Below are 22858 nucleotides of genomic sequence, written 5' to 3' on the forward strand. Positions count from 1 at the left end.
TTGAAATTAAATGTTAGTTGATTAGAAGTTAGTATTGCTTTTGCTTTTTAATGTTCAAGTCATTCTTTGGAGAACACTCAACCCTCTATTTACAAGTATGGATCCTTGAACCAAGACATCTTCCAAAGGAAGGAAAAAAGGCCAAGTTTCCACACAATACCATGAAAGGGGGAGACTTAAAATCTCACTTACTAGAATGATATGCTTTTGGGTCAAAATTTAGCGCTATGTTAAGCAATCGTAATTGGACATATGTAGAAGTCACAACTATTTGTGGTCGGACAATAGAAATTTTAGTATTAATGCATGTTAGAGATATGGTATTATGAACCATACTCTTAAAACATACCACACTTAAAAGAAAATGGCAAAAGGGGTGGACCTAATCTCATTCATACTTATGTTGATTTTGCAATCAACTAGCCTTTGGAATTGAGATATCATAGGTCAAATAAATGAATGGGAATAGAATAGGATTGAGATGAAGAGGGAGGGAAAATGGAATCAACACAAATGGGTCAAATGAGGACTTTTATCATATTAAAATCATTCATTCATTTTGGAAGATGAAATGTACATTTCATCAATCCCTTAAATCCAATGATTTTAACTCAACAAAGTCAAATCAATCTTGACCAAATCCCAACAACAATAGTCAAACTCAACAAGTCAATACAAGTAGCTCAACATAATTTATTTGCAATTAAACAATTAAAATCAATTAAAAAATGAATTAAATTAAATTATGGTTGGTCAAAATCCTAAAACCTCATTAAAACACCAAATAAATGGTCATGAGATTTATCATAGGTCAAAAAAGGTCAAAGGACCTTGGAGAAAAAAATTCATCATTTTTGGAAACTTAAAAGTATTTTTAAACAATTAAAACTATCGACAAAAACAATTAAATCATGAAAAATATTAATAATGATCCAAAAAATGATTTTAATTCAGAAAATGACAGAGGAATTTATTTATATTTTTTGTGTAAAAGTCTCATATTTTTTGGATCAATATTAAAATTAATATGAATTAATGAAAATAAAGCAATTAAACTAAATATCAGAAAATGCTAAAATAAGTGGACCACTTGATCTCCCTCATTAATTGAGGTGGCAGATCAAGTGGATCCCATCACACGTTCCATGATAGACCTAAGTCAATGCGCTGCACGGATGGTAATCAAAATCAACGCATGAGATTAAAACAAAATAAGAGGATCCTATGGTTTGAGACATGCCAACGCACCGCCGGAGCTACAACTCCGGTCTTCTTCTCCGGTGGACCTTGTAGCACCTCAAATTTGCACCTATCATTATACATACCATTTCATATTAGGTCATAGCATATCATGGTCCATTGCATAGCATTTGCATTGTCCCCAGTTGCCTCAAGAGCAAGCAATCAAGAATTAGGTCAAACTGATCAGGAGATCAGTCCACCAATCAAGCAAAGTTGTTTCTCAAGGAATCAAGGCCCTAGGGTTTGCCCATCAAGTTCACATGACTTGGAGGTCTATTTGAAGTGTTCAAGTCAAGGGTTGAAGGCTCAGAGGTCAACAGTCAATGCACAGGCAGGCAGGAAACCCTAGGAGGTCAACAATCAATCAAAGCAGTGGATGGTGGCCATTCTTGTGGAATCTGGGCACCATGATCAATAATCAAGAATCCATACAACTTGGAACATCATTTGAAGTCAAGGTCTCAAGGAATTAGGGTTTGGAATTCATCAGAAGTGCACAGTCAAGTCCAAAACCCTAGCAAGTCAAGGTTGGTCAACTGTGGTTGATTCTTTGGTTCTGGTGGATGGAAATGGTTTGAAGGAGCTTATTCATGTCCTAATAGGCCTCATGTGTCATGGCAATCAACATCATGGAAGAATTTGAAGCCAATCAGAAAATTCCCAAAATAGAAACTGGACCTGTAATTTCAACTGCCAAAAATAGAAACTTCTTGATCCTCAACTTGCATCATGATACAAGCTTCAAATGAGTTTTTGCCCAACATGAAAGTTGAAGATCTTGTTCTCCCATTTTCAAAAAGTCCAAGAACTCTCAAATCCCATGTGTGGTTGTCAAGATATGATCAAATCATTTTCATCAATTTTTGAACTTCAAAGGGCCATATCTCCCAAACCATAAGGCCAAATTTGGTGGGGTTTTTTCCTACAAACCACATTTTTCATCCTCTTTCCAAAAATATAAATTTCACTCATCAAAACTTTACCATTCAAAATGGCATTTTTGGACCTTTTTCATTTAAATTCAAAGTTTGACCAAACTTTGACTTTTTGAGTTAGGACCTTTTTCACCATTTTGCCAATTGGAAATGCTTGAAAACACCATTTTTGATTTGTCTAGAGCCCTAAATCATCATTATCTCACCATTATACCATAATTTTAGCAAAGGTGCATAATTGGCAAAATGTGCAATTTGGTTCCATTTGAACAAGACAAGCTAGCAATCCAAGTACAACCACAAAACAGCAGAATTTTAGTCTGTTTACAGCCTGGCCAAAGCCCATTCGACCAAGCTTTCACACCCTCCATTTCACTTGTGCACATAATTAGCAATTGGCCATTTGCTTCATTTACACTAAACCAGTTTAGCACTCACTAAAAGGGTGGTAAACAGACAATATAAGCAAATTATTCTGCTCATTTGAACCCTAGTTGTTACAGCCTACACACAAAAAAAATACACACTCACTCTCCTCTTGCATTTTGGCAAAAGCACGAATTCTGCACAAACCCTTCAAAAACCCTTGAGTAACCTTCATTCCTTCATCATCCAAGCACCATTTGGAAGTTGTTTGCAGCCTCAAATCCTTGCTGTAACTGCATTTCTTCACTCTGTTTTCTTCAACCACTCTTCCATGGCAGTTGGGATTTAAAGTCGAATGGAGCAAGTTTGAGCTCAACTAACTTCATCATCCATCACTTGGAGCTTGGACCTTTGACTGTTTGAGCTGAATCATCCAAAACATTGTTGCATCTCAGCTTTTCTGCAGAAGTCAAGTAATTTTCGACCCCTTTGTTTTGTTAAATTGTTGCATGTTTTGGAAAGATCTTTGGATGCTGAATTCACTGATAGCTTTAGTTTTGAGATTGGTTGATTCTATCAAAAGATATGCTGATTTGAAATTTAGTGCTCATGTTGTTTTTTGCTCGAATCCTGTTTGTTCATGTACTTTGATGAAAATGAATAGTGGATTAGGTATGTATGATGCTTAAGGATCACGTTGCAATGTTCATTTATTGTTGCTGTGCATTTTGTTTTTAAGCTCATGAATGTATATATGCGTGCTGCTGTTTAAACCAAACACCCTGTTATTTTTCCAAGAAATCCAGCTCATGTATGTTTTGGTTGCTGTTGAGCATCATGAGTGTGTTATCATGTGGTTCCCATGCTGTTGTTTAATTTTGATTTGTTAATGAACATGAAGATAATGCCTTGCTGTTCATGAATCCTGTCATATTTGCCTGCCTGTTGCATACATACATATGTGTTGGACACTATTGCTGCTGGTGACTGTAGAATGCTTGGTCGAATTTTGTTTATGATGTGATTACATGAATGCATTTTGCTGCTGTTAAACCTTATGAACATGCCTAGAGAATCCATGTGAACCATGTTGAATGTTGTTTGGTTGCTGTATGAATATTACCATTGCCATGTTAGTGGTTTGTTTGTTGGAATTTCAATTAATGATAATGATGATGATGAAGTTATGCTGCTGCTGTTTAAATCCATACCATGCCCAGAATTCTCATGCCTATGTGTGTTTTGGTTGTTGATTAATGTTGCTTAATAATGTTGTTTCATGGCCCTGATCATTGGTTGATGGCTGTGTTCATGTGTTGTTGATTTTAAGTGATGAACAATTGATGTTGAATTTGTTTACTGTAAAAAGCATTGGAAACCCAGGTTGTTATCTACTGTATGCGTCCCTGTTTTCTTATTGGCTGTGCATGTGTTTTTCTTTTTCTAAAAAGAAATTGTTGTTTGGCCGTGGGCCCACCGGTTTAGGGATCCCCAAAAATCCCATCAATGCTGCGCGACAGCCACTGTTGTTGCAGCTTTTTGTTTTCATTCATTTTGCCCTGGCACTGTCTGAGAAACAATGATTGGAGGCGCAGTATGCCATGCATCCATTTGGCCGTGGGTCCCACTTGGTGACTAGTGTGCAGAATGCATTTCTTTTTTCGTCTTCTTCTTTTTTTATTTTTTTAAAATAATCATTTAATCCATGTTATTTGTTCATGTTTTGCTCAATTATTCACTTAACTTGCAAAATTAATTTCTCTTTCAATTTAATTCCAAAAATCCTGATTCTTTTTCCATCATGATCATGATTAAGTCTAGTATTTAATTATGATTTTTAATTAATTTTCCTTTGGTTGGTTTTTAATTGATAATTATTTTCTCAACATGTGTGCATAAATGATACCCTTGGCCATTTCAATTGTGAAATACTCATGTTGTATCCAATGAGTCTGAAATTTTTTGTGATGAAACTAGACATGTTGACCTTTGTTTCCATATAGAGTTTGTGGATTTCCCATTGGTAGTTTGCTGTTTATGATTTTTTGAAGTCATGTGTTACATTTGTTGCTATACCATGATCATGCATTTTCTCTAATTTTGTTCACATGCTTCCTTGCACCCAATTGACCCCAAATTTTGCATGAATGATCCTTTGTATGTCTAATTCATGTATGAATTTTCTTGGAATTTATTGTGCAATTTTCCGTTTGATTGTGATTTTTCTTCCCTGCCTAGTCCATGGTTGACTTTTTGTGCTACATGTTGCCAATTCTTTTGGGAAATTCTCATAACATATCACATGACCATGAAATTTCATATGTGATAACTAGACATCTCAAGCTTTGCATTGGTGTTAATCTCATTCATTTCTCATCTATTTTCAATTTGATATGATTTTTTGAAGTTGACCCATGCTTGTTGACTTTCTTTGTACATGCTTGAACTTGGTTTGACTTCATGATTTTAGTTGACTGCCTTCCTCTCATCCAAATGCCATGAAATTTTACATGTCTACCATGTTAGATGTTAGGATTGAGTGTGATTTATTTGATGATTTTTTTTGAAATTGTTTGAGTTGACTTTTGATGCAAGTCATTCTGTTGACTTTTGTATGCTTTCTTTGCCTTACTTTGACTTCAAATGTTCATGAAATGATCATAATGCATGATTTGAATGTGGGCCCAATTGTGTTAGCTTCTCAAATGTTTGACTTTGGTTTTAGTTGACTTTTACTTGCTGCTTTGACTTTTTCTTTCATCCTTGACCCTAGGCTAGCCCTAGTGGTCTATTGTGCTTACTATTGAGTTTCTGTTTCAGGTTAAGCACCATTGCCATTGAGATCATGCAAATGTGATTGGTTTTGTTTACATGTGAACTAACCTTTGTTTTGCAGATGGTTTGACTCATGTGTTTGAGTCTTGCTTTGCACAGTTGACCTTCTGTAGTCGACTGTTTATCCATTCCTTTTGGTTTTAACTGTGGAACTGTGAACTGATTTGTTTGACTTTTGCAGGTACTTTAGTTGCTTAAGTTCTCTGAACTTGATTTGCTTTGCTTTTTAGCAACTTGCTTGAGGTATAATCTCTTTTACTTCATGTAGTCTGGAGTCCCGGCTTGTTATTTTGGCCGGGCAAACTGTCTGAAGTCCTCCTTAAGAGGCAATGCCTGTGTATGTTTACTTTGTCCCTGTACAGAGTCAAAGACCTCCTAAGTGAAGAGGCAATTGGTGGAAGGTAGGGATATGCAATCTATCCCCCACTATTCAGTGTGTCTTCTGTCTTGCTCACACCACTGTGTTGATGCACTTCAGATAAAAAACCCAAGATCTTGTGCAATTGCACAGTTGAGTCAGTTTAAATGTGTAGAAGGGTTCCCGCTTTCTGAACCCACACATTCTTGTCAAATGCTCTCTCTGGCCAGGGATAGAAGCAATGAGGCACACCCCTCATCTCCTATTCATCTGCTTCACCTTAGCCTCTCAATGGCAAGGTTAAGAGCACACTCACCCTATTCCAGTTGGCCCTAGTGCCTAACCTTTTGCTTGAGCCTCTTGTATGCATATAGAGTGTGCTTCTTGTGATTGTGATTGCCTGTTTGCTTTGCCTCTTTAGGTTTAGCTTAGACTTGCCCTTGTGCAAGGTAGGTTGTGTGGCTTAACCCTTGTGTGAGCCATACTTAGAACTGTTCGGCCGAACTACGGCAACTCTGATTCTCATGTTCAGATGAGATACGTAGGCACGAGATGCGATGTCTTGTCGAGTTTGACTAACAACTAATCCGTGCTTGTTTTCGCCCTCGTTGCGATCCTTTCTCTCGCCCTCGTTGCGATCGAGCCTTTTCCTTTCTCTCGCCCTCGTTGCGATCGAGCCTTTTCCTTTCTCTCGCCCTCGTTGCGATCGAGACTTTCCCTTTCTCTCGCCCTCGTTGCGATCGAGTCTTTTTTCCCTGCCTGCCGAACTACGGCAACTCTGATTCTCACGATCAGGTGAGATACGTAGGCACGAGACGCGATGTCTTGCCGAGTTTGACTAACCACTAACACTAACTTCTTTTCTCTCACCCCTGTTGTGATTGAGATCTCTTCTTTCTCTCGCCCTCGTTGCGATCGAGACCTTCTCTTCTCTCGCCCTCGTTGCGATTGAGACCTCCCCTTTCTCTTGCCCTAGTTGCAATCGAGACCCTTGCTTCCTGTGCAAGCCTTGTCTAGGATAGGTTGGCCCTTGTGCCATTTAGCTAGAAACCTTAACTTAGGGTTGACTTTGCATGACAACATCTAGGCTCGAGTCGTAGTCTCCCTAGAGTTGTGTCTCCCTCTGTTATCTGGTTAGGCTAGACCTTTGTCCCTGCGTAGGGGAACTACATCGCCCTGATCTTCACACCAGATGAAGTATGTAGGCAGGAGATTGAGCTGATCTCTCCGGGCGCCGCCCTTTTTTTTCTTTTTGTGTGTGTTGTTTGACAGTTGCTAGGCTCGAGTGCCTGACTCCTTAGCAATTCGTTGTCTGTTTGTTTGTGTTTGACAGTTGTAGGCTGAGTCCCCGACTCCCTATCTATCTGTTGTGTTGTTTAGGTTCGGATGTCAATGTAAGTCCAGTGATTGGCATTTGGGCTCCATGTTTGCCTCTTTGCGTGTGTTTTAGGTTCGGATGCTGACATAAGTCCAGTGATTGGCAGTCAGGCTCCACGTTTGCCTTTGTTTTGTTTGTCTGTGTGCGTGTCAGCCGAGCTACGAATGCTCTGATTCTTCTCTCGTCCGAGAAGATACGTATGCATAGGATACGATATCCTAGCGAGCATGTGTCGTTTCCCCAGTCCGAACTACTTCGACTCTGATGTCTATGCCTGATAGACTAAGTAGGCCCAGGATGCGACATCCTGCCGAGTTCAGTTTCAGTCAGTCTCCCGCTTTTCTTTCAGCCAGTTGTGTGTGTGAGTTTTGAGCAGTGTTTAGCAACCAATTTTCCTTTCTAGTGTGCGTGGATCCCGTAGAGTACTACGGATGCGTAGGGTGCCTAACACCTTCCCTTCGCATAACCGACTCCCGAACCCATCTTCTTTGGTCGCGAGACCATGTTCTTTCCTAGGTTTACTTCGAGCGTTTCCTTTCCCTCTTTTGGGATAAATAACGCACGGTGGCGGCTCTGTTGATTTCTTTCTTTTCCCGCCGGTTTTTCGCGCGATGCGACAGCTGGCGACTCTGCTGGGGACATAGAGAAGTTGACCTATGCTGGTCCATCTTCCCTGAGCGAGTCTCTCCTAGCGCTCTCTAGGATTAGGGTTTTGGTTGCTTTGTGCTGTTTTTATTTATTGCATCCCTTATTTACTGTTTGCATTCATTGTCTATTGTTTGCATTTATGTTTGTAATTATGTTTGCATTCATATTCATTATTCATTCTGCCTGGCTGGTTGTCTGTTGGGATGGGATATTTTGTGAGAAATAAGCCCACTACCCAGGCTTGAGTGTACACATAGGTGCTAGAGTGGATAGTCATGAGGCTTGCGTGGCATGTTGCTACGTTAAGTCGTTCATGAGACCCACATTCCAGACGAGGTTTCTGTTGGATATATTTTGTCCTATGGGTGTTCCATAATGACAAATATTCCTTTAGAAATCGTCGACTCTGGTGACCATTTCCCGAGAACTCAGTCGAGGCCTCTCCTCCGAGACGTGATTATGTTAGCTCTGGTGGGCGCATTCTCGCTGCTCAATCCGAGGACCCCGAGACTGGGAACTTGCTCTAGGATATCCTGTTGAGGGGAGTCCGCAGAGGTCTTTTATCCCGTAATAATGCCAAACCTTCAGTGGTAAACGTATTATTCTCGACTGAAGGGCTGAAACCGACAAACTTCTGTTCTTAGGACCTACCAGTGAGGGGAGGGTTTGATCTCTACAGATACGGTTTCTGCCAGTGATGCTGTGATGGTGACTTTGGTTCAGCCGAATTTATGGACATTTATTTCTGGGACGCCGGAGTTCTGTCCGTGGTTTATCAGCGGGTTCCGTTTATTTTGGATCCCCGGGTTGAATTTGAGAGTACTTGTTTAGAGGATCTGACTGTCATCCGTTCAGTGGTTGTTCCCGTGAAGCTAGTGATGTAATCTCCGGTTCCGTTTATTTCGGAACTCCCCAAGTTGGATTTATGGTGACTTGGTCCCGCAAATTGACTGGTTCAGAAAAGCAGAGGGTCTACAGTTGACTTGGCGGCACAGTGACCTGCATTCATGCATTTGCATCATATCATTTCGCATTCATCTGCATTCAACTCATGTCTGTCCGTACTCAGGGTCCATTGTTTTTTATTAAAAACCCCGGTTGAGAGACATCCAGATGTCAAAATGTTGTTGATGAAATTTTATCTGTCTCAATGAAACCAGAAAAAAAAGAGGACTGAATATTCCTAGTACGGACAGACATTGCATGGGTGAGCCATACTAACCCATTTGCTGTTTTGCAGGTCTCAGTACTCAACCAGTGCGCGTAGCTGATCTGTTCAGATAACCTGCTGGGGGTCAACAAATCCAAGCTGATGGATCTTCCCAACGCCGACATCTTTGAGCTGAAAGAGATGATGAGGGAGTTGTTTAGTGTTGTGCAAGGACTTGCCTTGGGGCAGAAAGCCATATCTGAAAGTTTGGAAAGGATCGAGAAATGGCTGATAGCGGAGAAAGCCCAGGGGAAGGCTCCGTCTCCCGAAGTGAACAAACCTTCTGGTACTGTAGCAAAGAAACCCTCCGACAGTGGTTCATTTGAGAAGAAGGTTGAGCCGGTTGGTGCGCCTGCAAAGAAAGAACGTAGTAAAGATCGTTATCATCCTTATGTTGCCACTGTAACCACTCCTGTCAGCAATCCACCTGCTCAACAGCAACAACTGCCACCTCAACAGAAGACACTGAGGGCTGAAAGCCAGGTGAAAAAGAGTAGAAAGGATCGTTGGTTCGAGGAACCACCCGTGACTTACGCCCTTCTGTTCCAAAGGTTGATGGATCTTGCTTTGGTACGGCCAAGGATATTGCTTCCTATAGAACGGCAGAAGAGGCCACCAAACTATGATGAGAATACCAAATGCGAGTTTCACTCTGGGGCACCTGGACACAACATTGAGGGCTGCAGAGCTTTTAAGCAGGTTGTCCAGGACTTGGTGGACTCCGAGACCATTAACTTGGCCCAGATTATGAAGGAGGATGTCAACCCTGTGCTCAGGAAGGGTTCTGCACAAGTCAAGATGGTGCAGAAGGCCAAGAAGGGAATGAAGATGATTAAGGAGGATCAGCTAAAGGTTCCAATGGCTGTGGTCCCAAGATCTCTGATGCAGGATGGAGCTTTCCCTGCTGTTGATAATGCTTGTGCGACTATCACTACAGAAAGGTGTGTATTGATGGAAGACCCGACCCAGAAGATGAAGAAAGTAGAAATGGACAATGAAAGATGTAAGGCACCCAGTCTGGCAGTTGAAACCGTCCAGGTGGAGAACGCTCTTGTCGCCGAGAAAGAGAAGAAGCTGTCCATTTCTTCTTATAAACAAGCTCTGGAAATGGTGAAGAACAAAGAGGCCCAAGGCTGGGGAAAGATTATCGACATTGTGATAAAAGCAGACATGTTTGGGGTCGGTTATCAGCCGGGTCAAGAGTCGTCTAGATCAAATAGAGGATGTCGCCCACCTTACACCTTCGTCAGTGCAGGGATGTTGGATCCTGGCCATGCCCGTTCAGTGGGTGAAGATGCTGATAGCGACCGCGAGCTCGAGGCGTGGATAAAGTCGTGCGTGCCGGGCGATTGGAGGGCCTCCGAAAGCATCACTGTCGCTCATCCGGAAGTGTAGTATTTCTGTGTTTTAATTTTGTTTGCATGAAAGCCATACGTGTTGCCCGACACGTAATGGTCCATTGTAAGGGCCACCTCATGTTTCATTTTGCAACATTTCGGCATCATTAATGAATGGATGGTTTTTCAATCAAAAAGCGGTGTTCCCTGTTTTTCATTTTTTGCAGTTTTTTTTAAAAAAAAAAAAAATATAATAAAAAAAATGGCAATGTTTTTTATTCTCTTTCCTTTTAATTCATTTGGTTCCAACCTTAAAAATGATTCTCCTGAGCTCATCGATAACAATTTGGTTACACCTCCATATGACTTCGACAATCCAAGCTATCATGCCGAAGAAGAAGGCGCAGAAGATTGTGATCAGCTGGAATTAGCCAGGTCGTTGAAGCAAGAGGAGAAGATGATTCAACCGCACGAGGAGCGAGTCAAGTTTGTCATCCCAGGAACCGCCGAGGTCAGAAGGGAAAGTGAAGGTTGAGGCCGCTTCAGAGACAAGTCGCACTACGCCAAACAAGACCTTAGACAGCGCTTTTTTTAGCCTTAGACAGCGCTTTAAAGCGCTGTCTAAACCTCCGCTGCTAAAGGTTTAGACAGCGCTTTTTGAAATCTTAAAAGCGCTGTCTAAGCCCCCCCCTTAGACAGCGCTTTGGCCAAAAGCGCTTTCTAAGACCCTTCTATTTTAGTTTTTTTAGGTATACCTTAGACAGCGCTTTTGGCAAAAGCGCTGTCTAAGGTATACCTAAAAAAATTAAAATAGGGGGGCTTAGACAGCGCTTTTTGAAAAGCGCTGTCTAAGCCCCCCTATTTTAATTTTTTTAGGTATACCTTAGACAGCGCTTTAGGCAAAAGCGCTGTCTAAGGGGGGGGGGCTTAGACAACGCTTTTCATAAAGCGCTGTCTAAGCCCCCCCCCCTTAGACAGCGCTTTTGCCTAAAGCGCTTTCTAAGCCCCCCCTTAGACAGCGCTTTTTCCAAAAGCGCTGTCTAATGTATACGAAAATTTTTGTAGCTTTTGTTTTAAACCACATTTTTTCCAGGTTTATAAACCAGAATTTCTACCTGTTTTCAACCAGATTTTGACAGACAGAATCACATTTTATACATGCCATTTTGGCCTTTTTTCTACCAATTTTTGGCTAACAAATATATATATACCAATTCAAACCAATTTTGCCTTAAATGTATCAAAATATATACAAATTTATGTACACATTTACAAGTCATTACCTATACTCGAAATTTATGTACACATTTACAAGTCATTACATATATTACAAATATACTACAAAATTACACAAATTTATGAAAAAACTTTGAGCTCTATCATGAATTGACACCACTCCTCTTTGATTTCGTCCACTTGATCCTTTGTATAAAATGCACACTTGAATTTCTCAAAGTACTACATATGAAGCAAAAAATATTTTGAATTAATTCCAACTATTTAATTATATGAGATATGTGTAAATATAAAATTAACTCATAAGTTAGTAATACATACATCGGTGGGAATCACTAATCGGCCCAAAGCAAGAGTATCCCGCATAAACCTCAACACGAAATACCCGCAATCTATTTGATTACGTTGTTGAGGACACTACATGAAAAAAAATATGGATTATAAATCCTAAGTTTTATCAAGTGTCATCACTAATATAATAAAAAATGTGGTAATTAAAAATATACCGCCACTTTAATCCATGTAATGCGGTTGGCGCCCCTCCTTGAGGTTTGGATATCTCGTTGGGCCCGAAAAGCTTGTAGGATGCTAATAAAATAAAAATGAAGCAATTAGAACAATTAACATAAACTAAGAAAAATTTTGAACATTCTCACTTACGTGTCAATTAGGCGCTTCATATCCGGGTATGTTGTCCAATCATTTCCTAACGAGTCAAGATAATACACAATTTCTCGGATAGGATTGATTGCGAGCAACAACCAATGTCCACTGTAATGATTAGGCAAATGTTAGATGGTAACTTGGAAAATAATTATAATATATGAATTTAGAATGAAATGCTAACCCGGTATTAAACGGTATAAAAAACAACTTCTCCGCATTTTTATTGTCATTGAGGATCCGAAGAACGTACTCCGTCACGGAATCCGGGTTATTTAAGATTGCACCTAAGTTGATGCTCGCTGGTGCTAAGAATCCGAATGACTGGTCCAAATCATTGGGGCGCATCATTTTGTCATACAAAAACCTAATATAAAAACATCATTAACACCTCTTTTGAAACATAAAGTAAACCGGATTAACATAAAGTAAACCGAATTAATAAAACAAAGTAGACCGGATTTACCTAATATATGTATTGACAACGTTGACGCCGATTTCTTCATGACCAAAAACTTGCATGAAGTCTTCATTACCAATCATTTGGTCGTGAGCAAAGCCGAAAATCCCTTCCTCCATATGTATAGTCCGAACACCTCCGGTCGGTATATCGGTCATCTCTATAAATGTCCTGAGGCACGACCTATACTTGGTGGTAGGTTTTTTCCTAGCTACGGTCTTCTTAGCACCAGAACTTTTTACCCGTGCGGAGGCGTTCTTAACCTCCTTTATTTGTTGTGCGGAGGCATTGCTAACCTCATTTTCTTGAACCTACATGTCATATAAATAGTTAGATCAAATTAAGAATGTAACAACTTCCATGAATATATGTCATATAATTGTATATTACCTCTTTTCTTGATTTGGATTTTGTGGGAGTCTATTTAACATAATCAAGGAAAATATGTAAGTAAAATTTTAAGCATAAATTTTAAACTTTGAATATACACATTAAAGTTAACATAAGTTTTAAGCATACCTCATATCCTACGCATATGAGGTTTGTCGGCCATGCAACAAACGAACCTACTGCTTCGTGCACCGTTGTTGCATCCGAATCATCGCTAGGATATGGTAATAATGCATTCGGGTCAACTGCAATATCAACTGATACCTTCAAACATCCAGCAGGGAGCTCTCTAGTGTGGAGTAATACTCCGCTAACGTTATGCACTTTTCCCTTGCCAACCATCCGATAGTGTGGTGACGACAAATACAGCTGACAATGGGAAATGCCCTAAAACCAATAATAACAAGAAATCGTTAATGTGTATATATGTCAAATACATAATTTAAGCAGACAGTTCAATTTAAGACAATTATATGTAATTACCTCTGGAATGTTCGGCTGAAAGGTACAGTTGATACTGTTTTTGTCCGAAGCATCTCTGTATACCGTTGAGGCGCTAGCCTCTCTTTCTCTCCTCAGTGCATCAAGCTCAGCTTGCATGGCTTCCAATCTTGCATGAAGCTCCCGATTACTAGGAGCCTTTCCTTTTCTAACACTGAGGGAGGTCGGAGTGACTCCAAATCCCTTACCCCTCACCCGACCAGAATACTCAGGGACATCTAATGCCCGACTAAGTATGTTCTTAGTATCATCGGGAGATAGAGTCTGAGATAGCTCCTCCTGAAAAATCAGATGAATACCGTATACTTGTCAAATATTTGTGTATAAAAATGTTATTCAATTAATGAAAAAATGTTATACTTACACATTTCTGGTATACGTTTAAAACGTCTTCTTGAGGAACTCCGGATTTGCCCACACGGGCTTCCTTCCACAAAACATGTGCAGGAAGAGATGTTTCTGAACTTTCCTCCTTCTGCAGCTACACATTAAGTCATACAATTTGATCAGATAAAACTAATATATGATGAACAAATTTGTTTTCGCAATTTATAAATACTTACCATGGATTGTTCTAAGCGTCCATATCCGACACGTCCTTTTCGGTACGGATATGCGGGACTCGATGCTCTTTCCCGATTCGTAGCACTTATTCTTTGAAAAGTCGGGTCTTGTCTTTTGGATTTGAAAGCTTCCCATTCTTCAGCCGATATCAAACTTTCATAATGCCAATCGAAGGTTTCTTGCTTCTGATCCAAACTCAGGATAATCATTATCAATCTTCGACCACTGTGGTGAATCAGCCGGATGCCGATACATTCCATCAATAATTCTTTCATCTGCATGCCAAGTAAGATGTCTTGCATCGGTTTCACTACGAAACATGCGCCTAAATCTCGGAATTATCGGAAAATACCATAAGACTTTTGCGGGAGATAATCTTTTCTTATATCGAGACAAACCGCATTTAGGGCACTCAGTTAACATTGCATATTCGTTACGAAACAAAATGCAATCGTTAGGACAAGCATGTATCTTATCATAGCTCATGCCAATAGAGCACAACATTTTTTTTGCCTCATAGGTTCGATTAGGAAGAACATTATCATCCGGTAGCATTTCTCTCATAAGGGCCAACAACTCTGTGAAACTTTTATCCGACCATCCATTACCCGCCTTTAAGTTGTACAACTTTAATACCGCAGAAAGTCTTGAGAATTTAGTGCAACCTTTGTACAACGGTTTCTCAGCATCGCTTACCATCCTCTCAAACATTTCAGGACAATCATGAAGATCTTCTTCCAGTGCTTCTACAATCTCTTCAACTCGATCACAATCGTATGTTTCCGTGTCTTTGTCGTATGAAGCATAGGTCGTACTACTTTTTCCACTCGATTCAACATTCTCGTTAATTTTCTCACCATGAAATATCCAACACTGATAACTTTGATCAATTCCATGCCTCAGCAAATGCGATTTCAATCCATGTGCGTCAACCTTACCAATATAACAACAACGCAAGCAAGGACAATGCATTCGTCTGGGGTTTTCAGCGTGTTGAACAGCATACTTAACGAATTCCAAAACCCCACTCTCGTACTCTTTGGTCATTCGATCGGCACAGATCCATGTTTTATCCATGGTTTTCCTACTTATTAAAGTAAACAATTAAACCATGTCGTATAAAATTATTAACAAAGTGGTTGTAAATAGGTTGAAGATTATTATTCCTCCAACTATCTCTCCTTTTCAATCACGCTTTGTATTAGGGAGAAATATTCATGATAATATTATGATGGCATAAAAAATGGATCATAACATACATAAGATAAAAGGGAAGATAAGATATTTTGTGATTAAAGTTTATCATAATATACATAAGATAAAAGTGAAATATTTGTTATTTTTATTGTTAGTGAAATCTTTGTGCAAATTCATAATTTAATCAAGCGAATTCTTAAATTTTTCTTCTTTTATTAATTGATTATATTGTAGTCTCTATTTCTAATATATTTCTAAGTTAGCAATAATAAGTAGTCTCTATTATATTGTAGTCTCTATTTCTAATATATTTCTAAGATAGTAATAATAAGTACTTCTATGCTTCTCTCAAAAGTAAGCAAAATCAAAGTAATATTAGTTCCATGACTATGGAGTATGCTAATATCTTAACTAAGCATGAAGAGTTTGAAAGTGAAATTATGAGGTTCTATAGCAATTTAGTTGGCTCCACTGCAACCAACCTCCAAGGCATTTGCTAATTTTTACCAGGGGATATCCAACATCTATTAAGTTGGTCATGCAGAAATTCAACGAGTTTTCTCAAGTTACTGGTTTGGAGGTTAACCCTAACAAGTGCAGTCAATAAACTAAATATTTCAATAACATTTTTATTGGTCAAGATTTCAACAGGGCAATAGCAAAACCATTAACAATGACAGTTGTGGTGGATAGTAAAAATTTGATCAAGATTGCAACAGGGCAATGGACAAACCACAAGCATTGAGTGTAGATTCAAACAGGACAGCCATATGCTAACACCAAACAAGCACATTTGAACTCATTGCATTACAATCAAACAAGCACATTTTTAGAGCAGAACGTACCGTGAGAGGCGAGTGCGGCGGTCGAATGTTTCGTTGACGGCGGAGGGACCCTCGACGGCGGATAAAAGGGTTTTCGGAAGTTGAACGAAAATAGGGTTTTCGTGTTTTGGAGTGGAAGGCGTGATGTTGTGTGCTGTCGTCTTTTAGAGTGGAAGGTTGCTGGAGATTGAGGGGAATACGAGTGCGGCGGAAGCGCTGTGAGGTGAGTGAAAGGTTGCTGGTGAGTGAAGAGGCAAAACAAAAGAACAGAGAATGAAAGCGCTAAAGTCTGAAATTTTATTTTTATTAGACCTTAGACAGCGCTTTTGTGGAAAGCGCTTTCTAAGGGGGGCCTTAGACAGCGCTTTCCAAAAGCGCTTTCTAAACCCCCCCTTAGACAGCGCTTTTGGTTTTATTTTTTTTTTAAAATTTAAAGACTTTAGACAGCGCTTTTTCAAAAGCGCTGTCTAAGGTCTATATTTAGAAGCGCTTTCTGAAAGCGCTGTCTAAGGGGGGGTCTTAGACAGCGCTTTTCAAAAGCGCTGTCTAAGACCCCCCCTTAGACAGCGCTTTCATTATTTTTTTGGAACAGTTTCCGTGTTTGATTTTTATTTTAACCTTAGACAGCGCTTTCTTTTAAAAGCGCTGTCTAAGATGCGCTGTTAATAGTCCTTTTTGGCGTAGTGTCGAGAACAGAGTGGTAGCCCTGTTAGAAGAGCAGGTTGATACGTATGCCTGATTGTATCAAGATACACCAGGGCGGAATACCAATGTTGTGGGGCACGAGCCACCCTTAAGAGAAGACTGTCCTCTGGTGAAGCGGAAACTGGTGCTGAAAGATGAGAAGGTGTATGGACCACCAAGATACGAATAGAGCTAATCTGAAGGATGAATTCCCGGTACTTCACAATGAGGTATTGGTTGATTATATGGCTCAGGTCTCAGTGTTTATCTTCATGGATGGCTTCTTGGCCAAGACCAGATTGAATTGCTGCCAGATGATATGAAGTAAGCCAGGTCCATCACACAAGGGGCACCTTCTCGTTCTAAGGTGATGACGTTCAATCACAAGAGGCCGGTGCCACGTATCAAAAGTCTACGGTGACTTTGTTTCATGATATGATTCATCGTGAAAGCAAATCCCATGTTGAGGACATGATGACAAAGTCCCGAAGAGAACAGGGGCATCCGGTAGACCTGGGGCAAGTGGTTTGACCGTTTGAGATAACTCATACTTCTGAGTCTAAATCAGTGCACTTATGGAGTGCTGTCCATCAAGCTACCGAGGCTTGTTGTGAGCGAATCAGAGGAATCGGGGTCGATCCTGCTAAAAAAAAAAAAAAAAAAAAAAAAAAAAAAAAAAAAAAAGAAATCAAATTGTTAGGCGGAATAATGATTGCCAAGGGGCATTGAAAAAGAGATAAATGGCAGGAACTTCTGATTCCGATGCTTCCCAGGGGGATGATTGTTAATCTGGTACTCGGCAGCCCTCGAGGGGTTTATGAGGTGCGTACTGAGTCAGCATGACTAGTCTTGTCGAAAAGAGTATGCAATTTGCCTAAGCAAAAAGTTTATCGACTGTGAAACAATACACTCAATGTTCGAAAAAACTTGATGTACTTTGGCATAGGCTGCTCGCCGACTGAGACAGTGTATGCTGATTCATACCACTTCGTGGAAGTCCAAAATGGATCTGATCAGGTAAGTGTTTGAGAAGCTAAAGGCAACCCATGGAAGGTCATCAACCAAGGAAGTTTGAGGTCCCTGATGAGGACATCTCGAGGTACTCAAATCGAAAGATTGAGAGTGACCGATCCCGGAGGAGTGGTCTGACCCCGAATCCGAACGGATTCCGATGTCTGATGGGGAAGTAAAGTGAATGAGGTAGTGCTTCCCGAATCACAGTTGGTTGCACCAACAATGGTGGCTGAACATAAAGTCTGTATCCTGGGTATCGAACCTTGGGATGTGCATCTACTTGGGGCGGTGTCTCCCTCACAGATGTACGAGAAGTCAGAGAAGCCTGAATGGATAAGGACTCAGAATGACACGTTGAGTCCAACTGAGGAAGAGGGCTGACAGTTACTTGTTATGGGACAGTTGTACCCAGGGAATGAAACGTGTTATTGACCGAGAAGTGTGACCTCGTGCGTACTGTATGAGAGATGTAGCGTTGAAAAGGATCCTTCCTCCTCAAGACGATCGTAGGGCAAATGGATGAGCAGTTATGAGTGTCCATTCGTGGTCAAGAAGGTTTCCCCTGGCAGAACCTTGTAGTTGACGACCACAGATGACGACGATTTTCCATCCACTATGAGTGCGGACGCAGTTAGAAAATACTTCGTGAAAGAAACCCGCTGGACAAAAAAAAAAAAGAATAAAAGAGTCCAGGCAAAAATGGGCATCCCGGCGAACCAAGAAAAAAGAGAAAGGTTCGGGCAAAAGTTAGGGATAATAAAAGAAAAGAATTGTACACCCGGCAAGTTGAAAACCCGCAAGGGCGACTTGGGCAAAAAAGGGTATCCCGGTGGACTGAAACCCGAAAGGGCGGTCCGGGCAAAAGAGGGAATGAAACGAACAACTGCGTCCAGCATGATCGTTTGTGCTCTTGATGACTTGGCTAAACTCCGACAGAGACCGATCGGAAGCGTCTTGTTCAGAAGACAGAAAGTGCGGAAAATCTTGAGGACATATGAGGTGTAACCGAGTTGGAACCCGATGAGATCACGGTTCCGCATTGCCAATAGGGTAGATTTTTTCCTTTGTGCGCAATCACCTCTTTCCAGGGTTTGCTTCTTGTGTGTTGCTCAATTCTGAGCCATCTTTTATTCCAGTAAAATAAAGCGTGCGTTCAGTCAAATAATTTTGTTTTGTTGTCATTACCGTTTTTGATTACGAAAACATCCGTTTATTTTGATAAGAATATTTGCATTTTGAAACATAGAGGTCTCTTCCAATGCATGCTTGTGAGATTAAAATCTGGAAATCTTACTCGGAAGTCTGGATGACCTAAGTGTTGAAATATCATAACACCTGAGGCATACCTGGGGCACGCTTTTATCTGACGATCTCTTGTGCAAGTACTGTTAGATATATTCATTCACTTGCCAGTGGTAATGAGAGCCTTCTGACAAAAATATCTGCGGAGCCTGATCAGGGGCAGGAGATAGTTGAACAGTGTGAAGACCGCGACAGAGTCACGACGACGATCCTGGAAAGTTAATCAAGAAGACTCTTCAAAGTCTGATAATTGGAAAGTATGTATAAACCCCAGGAGTTCAGTCTCCGTGAAGTACGGACGAATAGGGAATACAAGATGATGGAGCAGAAAAGTCCAGATGAGTCCGGAAGTTCCTTAAGAATGGAGAGTCGACACTGTGGGTGGATGATGAATACCAGTGTTCGACGGATCGACCGGTGTTCCTTTCAAACAAGCTGCATCTCCCCAGAGGATTGAGAGTGTGATCTCCCTGACAGATTCGCGATCGTTGTTTCCTCAGCAAGCCCGAAGGTTATCACATCCCCAGCAGGGGCGGGGGCAGAATGTTTCTCAGAGTAGAGGGCGGTTCCTCAGCCCAAGTCAGTATTGAAGCTATCAGAGTTATTTCCCCTACAGAGACGCCTGTGGACAGTACCTTCTTTCCCTAGCAGATCTAAGGATTGCTTCTCCCCAGCAGGCCTGAGCTTGCAGATTTCCCCAGTTGAGAATCCCCGCTGAGCGCCTGGAGTTGATTTTCCCCGGGAGTTCCCCAGCGGAGTGTATCAATAGACTGTTTGTGTGTTCCTCAACAATTGGGTTTATGATGCGGTAATCTCCAGTATAGCCGTGAGCGCTCATCCCCAGCAAGGTTGTGGAGGTTTATCTCCAGTATGAAATGACGTGTTATCATCCTCAACAGAGTTGTTACTCTCACCACTATGGTTGTTCTCATCAGCAGAAGGAAGCGGGTTTTTTTTTTTTTCTCAGCAAGTTCCCCGAGTGGAGCGGGTTTCAGTGAAATACATCTCCAGCAGTAATTCTCCTACATATGGATTGGTTGGGTCGTCCCTAGTAGAGTAGAATTATTCACTCCAGCAGAGTTCATCCTACCCGTGGATTGGACGAGTTCCTATAGTAGACTGATGTTTGCATCCCTGGCTGAGTTGATTCTACCTATAGTCGGCATGGGTCACCCCCAGCGGAATAACAGATATTCTCCAAGCAGAGTTTATCCTATCCGAGGATTGGTTGGGTCTTCTTCCCAGTGAAGTCGCTTTGCTATTCCCCCAAGCAGAGTTCCCCGCAGAGTTTCCTCAGTCAGAGTGTCCCCACAGAGTTGGAATGTCTGATCTTTTTGGCTCCCTAGCCAGGGTTCATTTGCATTTTGCATGTAGTGATCATTGCATCTTCAAAAAATCGCGTAGCATTTCCATTCCTAAATGGAGCATTACGCTATAGAAAAATTCAAACATATGCATTCATGTGTTCGAAACCCCATCAGACCGTATCCCCTGCAGAGACGGATTTTTTGTTCAACCTGTACAACGCATTTGCTACAGTTGCTCCAGTCAGCATTTGGTGTCCCCACAGAGGTTTATTTCCTCACCTGTTGGTGACAGAAAGTTTGTTTCTCCCCAGTGAGACCCCCTGCAAGTGTTCAGCCTAGCCCTGTCCTCTTGAGAATATCAATACCCCGTCAGCACCCGCGTGTGTTTGTTTCTTTGGTGTCGGTAAACACCATCTTTCGGTGATTTCCAGTCATGCGTAAGTGTCTGGTCTTCTTTGGTGTCGGTAAACACCATCCGTCGGTGATTTCCAGTCATGCGTAAGTGTCTGGCCTCCTTTGGTGTCGGTAAACACCATCCGTCGGTGATTTCCAGTCATGCGTAAGTGTCTGGTCTTCTTTGGTGTCGGTAAACACCATCTTTCGGTGATTTCCAGTCATGCGTAAGTGTCTGGCTTTCTTTTGATGTCTGTAAACATCATCTTTCGATGTTCGTAACGTCGTTATCCCTTCCCTAGTGAAGATTTCTCCTCCCCGTTGGTGTCGATAAACGTCGAGTTTTTCCTATTCGTCCTATGACGTCTAGTTGTACCCTCCCCATGTGGACTTACCTCTCCGTTGGTTTCGATAAACGTTGAGTTTTTCCCAGTCGTCCGTTGACGTCTGGTTGTATTTCTCTTATTCCCATTCATCTGTAAATGTCTGGTTGATCTTTTTGGTGTCTGTAAACATCATCCTTCGATGTCTGTAAACGTCGAGTTTTCTCCCATTCATCCGTTGATGTCTGGTCGAGCCTTCCCATTCATCTGTAAATGTCTGGTTGATCCTTTTGGTGTCTGTAAACATCATCTTTCGATGTCTGTAAACGTCGAGTTTTCTCCCATTCATCCGTTGATGTCTGGTCGAGCCTTCCCATTCATCTGTAAATGTCTGGTTGATCCTTTTGGTGTCTGTAAACATCATCCTTCGATGTCTGTAAACGTCGAGTTTTCTCCCATTCATCCGTTGATGTCTGGTCGAGCCTTCCCATTCATCTGTAAATGTCTGGTTGATCCTTTTGGTGTCTGTAAACATCATCTTTCGATGTCTGTAAACGTCGAGTTTTCTCCCATTCATCCGTTGATGTCTGGTCGAGCCTTCCCATTCATCTGTAAATGTCTGGTTGATCCTTTTGGTGTTTGTAAACATCATCTTTCGATGTCTGTAAACGTCGAGTTTTTCCTGGTCGTCCCCAGTTGTTTACCTCTCCGTTGGTCTTGGTAAACGTTGAGTTTTTCCCATGTCGTCCGTTGACGTATGGTTGTACCTCTTCCAGTCATTCATTAATGTCTGGTTACCTCTCCGTTGGTTTCGATAAACGTTGAGTTTTTCCTAGTTGTCCGCCGGCAGCTAGTTGTGATTTTCTTTTCCCATTCATCGTCGTTGCGATGTCTGGATGTGGCCGTACTCTTTGAAAACAAAAACCCAAAAAATATATATACCCAGTAATAAACCCCAGTGGACGTTTCCATTGGTGGATCCTTGTATTGTGCAAATTCTACGGTTCTTTTGTATTCAATCCCTGTTTACCCTGAAAGTCTGACAGCCATTGCTATCATCCATTCGGGTTCCCAGCTGATTGAATAGGGGCAGCTGTAGCACCTCAAATTTGCACCTATCATTATACATACCATTTCATATTAGGTCATAGCATATCATGGTCCATTGCATAGCATTTGCATTGTCCCCAGTTGCCTCAAGAGCAAGCAATCAAGAATTAGGTCAAACTGATCAGGAGATCAGTCCACCAATCAAGCAAAGTTGTTTCTCAAGGAATCAAGGCCCTAGGGTTTGCCCATCAAGTTCACATGACTTGGAGGTCTATTTGAAGTGTTCAAGTCAAGGGTTGAAGGCTCAGAGGTCAGCAGTCAATGCACAGGCAGGCAGGAAACCCTAGGAGGTCAACAATCAATCAAAGCAGTGGATGGTGGCCATTCTTGTGGAATCTGGGCACCATGATCAATAATCAAGAATCCATACAACTTGGAACATCATTTGAAGTCAAGGTCTCAAGGAATTAGGGTTTGGAATTCATCAGAAGTGCACAGTCAAGTCCAAAACCCTAGCAAGTCAAGGTTGGTCAACTGTGGTTGATTCTTTGGTTCTGGTGGATGGAAATGGTTTGAAGGAGCTTATTCATGTCCTAATAGGCCTCATGTGTCATGGCAATCAACATCATGGAAGAATTTGA

This window comes from Lathyrus oleraceus, chromosome 3, assembly GCF_024323335.1.
Source record: "Lathyrus oleraceus cultivar Zhongwan6 chromosome 3, CAAS_Psat_ZW6_1.0, whole genome shotgun sequence".
Taxonomy (NCBI): Eukaryota; Viridiplantae; Streptophyta; class Magnoliopsida; order Fabales; family Fabaceae; genus Lathyrus; species Lathyrus oleraceus.